We start from the raw sequence: 4,897 nt of genomic DNA, 5'->3' as shown, positions 1-4,897 counted from the left end.
CCTGAATGTAACATTGTCCAACAGAGCTCAAGACACCACCGTGTCTAATTGCTTTGTATTCTTATAAAGATATACTTTTTAGCTTACAAAATACATTAGTCTTATTAATGCCGGACCCTATAATCTGAAAAAAAAGTTTTTCTAGATGATTAGTGATCATTTTGGAGAAATGGACCGACTTTCTCATTTTATTTGCAGCACCACTGCTGTGTTATGCTGTTTTTTTTGTATTAATTACATATATTTTATCCTCTGATAATGTCTTTAATACTGTCTCTTAGTGTAGGTGATGCTCAACTGATCCATTTTCTGCAAAAGAAGAGTCATTTGATGAATCAAGTAATCATTTTGAACATACAAGGAGCCTATAGCAGAATTAACATTAACAAGGCAAGGCAAGTTTATTTATATAGCACAATTCAACAACAAGATGATTCAAAGTGCTTTACAGAGACATTAAAAAACAAAAACAAATAAAAAGCATGATTTAAAATTGATTAAAAAAAACAAAAAACAAAAAAACAGTAGATAAAATCAGAACAGTAGATAAAATCAGTAGTTAAAATATAAGTTTTGAAATTTAAGCTTAAAAGTGGATTTGGTGCTTTATTCAAATGCAGCTGAGAATAGGTGAGTCTTCAACCTGGATTTAAATAAACTGACTGTTTCAGCTGATCTGAGGCTTTCTGGGAGTTTGTTCCAGATATATGGACCATAAAAGCTGAATGCAGCTTCTCCGTCTCTGGTTCTGACTCTGGGAACTGATAAAAGACCGGATCCAGATGACCTGAGGGATCTGGAAGGTTCATACCGGGTCAGGAGGTCATTGATGTATTTTGGTCCTAAACCATTCAGAGCTTTATAGACCAGCATCAAAACTTTAAAGTCTATCCTCTGGCGGACAGGCAACCAGTGTAAAGACCTCAGAGCTGGACTGATGTGATCCACTTTTTTGGTCTTAGTGAGGACTCGAGCAGCAGAGTTCTGAATGAGCTGTAGTTGTCTGACTGACTTTTTAGGTAGACCTGCAAAGATGCTGTTACAGTAATCAAGCCTACTAAAGATGAATGCATGGACTAGTTTTTCCAGGTCCTGTTGAGACATCAGATCTTTTATTCTTGAAATATTCTTGATGTGATAGTAAGCTGCACTGTTCCAAAAAATAGTAATGTCAAATTATTTTACTGTGTATTTTACAGTTGTGTACTCTTTTTCTAGAATATCATTACATTTACATAAGTAACACTGTGATCTGACACGTCAAATGTAAAATAACATAACATCACTGTAAATGTAATAAAACACAATTTACTTGTTTTTTTAAATATATTTTTTGTACATATGCATATTTAGATTGTAAAAATACATCCAGAAATGTCTCCCATCATGCCTTGGGACATGTGCTGCTGTTTAGATGTTCTTGTTCTATTGTTTATGGTTACGTTACTTTTAACTGTTATCTTGAATGTTGTGTTTACGCCGTGGTGCAGAGTCACTGACAGTTGTTGTTTTGTAGAGAGAGTGCTGTACCATGAGTGACTTCTATTGTGCTGTTGTTGAACCTTGAGGCACATTGTAGCACCCGCAAGTGTTTTAATAAAGTGCTCCCCCTACCAGCTTGGGGTTAAATAACAAGCTCAATCTCTCTCTGTGAGCTTCTTTGTTAAGATTTCTCTGCATGCCACAATGTAAGACATTGCACGGACACGCTGTGCTAATTATATATTTTGAAAAAGAAATGAAGAGGTAGGAATTGCAATTAATATAAATAACATGATGCTAAGCATCGGCCAATGAATGTGAACTAACAACAACAAGCTTGCGGGTATGGCTGCGACAGTAGGAAAAACCCTAATATGAAGGTATTTTACTGTGCATTTTACAGTAATGTTCTGTTCTTCTAGAATATCATTAAAGTTACGTAAATAGACTTTGACTTCACATTTTGAATGTAAATTAACGTTAAATCACTGTAATGTAATACAACATAATTTTCATGATTATTAAATGTATCTGTCTGTACATATGCATATTTAGATTGTTAAAATACATTCACAAATATATCATGATTTCACAAATATCTGTCCGTTATTTGAAAGATTGAACTGTTGAATTCAAATGTAATGCTATGGAAAAGTATATAACATGATCCCATTTAAGCTTGTGTTACATCACATAAGTATTATTATCATTGCTATTTAGGGCAATCGTGGCTCAAGAGTTGGCAGTTTGCCTTGTGATCAGAAGATTGCCGGTTCGCGCCCCGGCTCGGACACTCTCCGTCGTTGTGTCCGTGGTCAAGACTCTTCACCTACCGCCTACTAGTGATGGTGCGATATGGAAGCCTTGCCTCTGTCAGTCTGTCCCAGGGCATGCAATCAATTATTATTTAAACCAACTGTTAACTGTATATTTCTGTACATTTACGTATTATGATTCATATTTCCACATTCAGTGACCTTGTTTATAGGTAATTTCATTGTTTGATCACGTAAAAATGTTCCTAATTTAATGTCTAAAAGCACTTGGAAAAGGCAGAATCCCATGTCAAATTAGCGCAACAAACTCTATTTTCATTACTGAAAATAACCGTATTTTTATGGGACAGTTATTTTCTGTTATTTTACGGTCGTATTTTGGCGCCCCAGCTGCCGGAATATTACCGTTTTTGTAAGATGTTTTTTTTTCCTATTTATAGATGATTTCATTGTTTAATCACATTAACATGTTCCTAATTTAATGTTTAGCGGCACTTGAAAAAGGCGAGATCCCATGTCAAATTAGCCCAACTAATTGTATTTTCATTACTGGAAATAACCATATTTTTATGGGGAGTTATTTTCTGTTATTTTACAGTCGTATTTTGGCGCCCCAGCTGCCGGAATATTACCGTTGTTTTAGGATGTTTTTTTTAACAGTGTGATTTTGTTATTGTCTTAATGTGTTTTTCTAAGTTTAGGTCTGCATCCATCACTACACCCAAATTTCTCGCCTGGTTTGTGGTTTTTAGGTGTATAGATGGAAGTTCTCTGGTGACCTGTAATCGTTTTTCTTTGGCACCAAAGACTATTACTTCAGTTTTGTTTTTGTTTAGCTGGAGAAAATTGTGGCACAACCAGTCATTAATTTCCTCAATGCATTTACCCAGAGCCTGTACAGGGCCTCGGTCTCCTGGTGACATTGTGATATATATTGACGAGCTCATTGACTGAACCTCTGGACAGGTCAGGTGTTAATGGGAAGACCTGGTTAAAGCCTTAGATCATAGGAAACCCCCAGGGCCAGACTTAATAGAGCCCTATTTTCTGAAAATAGCAGCATTACATTGCACAACCTCTTACGATCCTTTTTAATCTTTCAATCCAAAATAAAGAAATACTTGTTTGGAAGTCTGCTTTTGTTACGCCAATATTAAAAGGAGGCGACCCGGCCATTCTGACTAATTACAGGCCAATATCAAACTTGTGTGTCTTGGCAAAAGTCCTTGAGTCTCTCGTCAGTGAGCAATTAAAAGAGTTCTTGTACTCTAATGAAGTTCTCTCAAAAATGCAATCTGGGTTTAGAAAACAGCATAGTGCTGTTACGGCTGCCACAAAAGTGATAAATGACATACTTGTCAAAAGCTTTCAACACTGTGGATCACGCCATTATGAAGCATAGGCTTCTTTCTTTGGGACTGTCTAGACATGCTATCTCCTGGTTCACTAACTATTTGAGTGACAGGACTCAATGCATTAAATGTGAAAAGCTGTGCTCAGAACTTTTGAATATTCACACTGGGGTGCCACAGGGTTCAATTTTAGGACCTCTGTTGTTCATCATGTATATAAATGATTTGGGACAAAATGTGTCAAATGCTAGTATGGATTTTTATGCTGATGACACAGTTATTTATTCCTTTGGCTCAAACCTTGAAAAGGCAATAGAATCTTTGCAGAAAGCTTTTGATGTGGTTCAGCACACACTTCTGGAGCTGAAACTGGTTCTTAATGCTGAAAAGACAAAGCTAATGTTGTTTTCAAACATGAAGAGATTTCCTCAAACTGTCCCTTTGGTGTCCACTCTTGAGGGAAACCTCATAGAAGTGGTGCATACGTATAAATATCTTGGCTTTTTAATTGATGATTCTCTGACCTTTAAATCTCACATAGACAATCTTGTGACAAAACTCAAACTAAAATTAGGATTTTTCTTTCGAAACAAATTTTTCTTTTCTTTTGAGACAAAAAAGCGTCTTGTAAATGCCACATTTTTATCTGTTTTAGATTATGGTGATCTGCTGTACATGAATGCTTCCGCCCAGTGTCTTCATAAGATTGACTCAGTATATCATGCCTCTTTACGGTTTATTACAAACTGTAGGGCTTTGACCCATTGTTGTGATCTGTATGCTCGAGTGGGATGGCCTTCGTTGTCCTCCAGGAGGTCTGATCACTGGTGCATCTTTATTTACAAGGCCCTGCTTGGACAAATGCCCACCTATATTTGCGATCTGCTCACATGGAGGAGTACTGTTTCTTATAGCCTGCGTTCAAGCGATCTTCTTCTGCTCAATGTTCCATTTGCCAGAACTGAACTGGGAAAGAGGGCTTTTACTTATGCTGCCCCTTTTACATGGAACATGATGCAAAAAGACTGGAAGATAGCAGATCTTATTTCATTAAATGCTTTTAAGTCCAAATTGAGAGAGCCAGAGAAAAATGTTTATAAAATGTAATTGTTACTTATAACATGTATGTAACTTTGTAATTTTAACATGTCGCCTCTTGGCCAGGACTCCCTTGAAAAAGAGGTTTTTAATCTCAATGGGACTTTTCCTGGTAAAATAAAGGTTAATAATAATAAATTTGTTAATTATGTACTTTTATAACAATATGAATTGACTGAAATTACTGAC

Source organism: Copadichromis virginalis, linkage group LG14 (genome assembly GCF_057382275.1).
Source record: "Copadichromis virginalis isolate Kocher_CV1m ecotype Utaka linkage group LG14, C_Virginalis_male_GT1.1, whole genome shotgun sequence".
Taxonomy (NCBI): Eukaryota; Metazoa; Chordata; class Actinopteri; order Cichliformes; family Cichlidae; genus Copadichromis; species Copadichromis virginalis.
The sequence above is the reverse complement of the archived record's forward strand: the minus strand, read 5'-3'. Positions refer to the sequence as shown.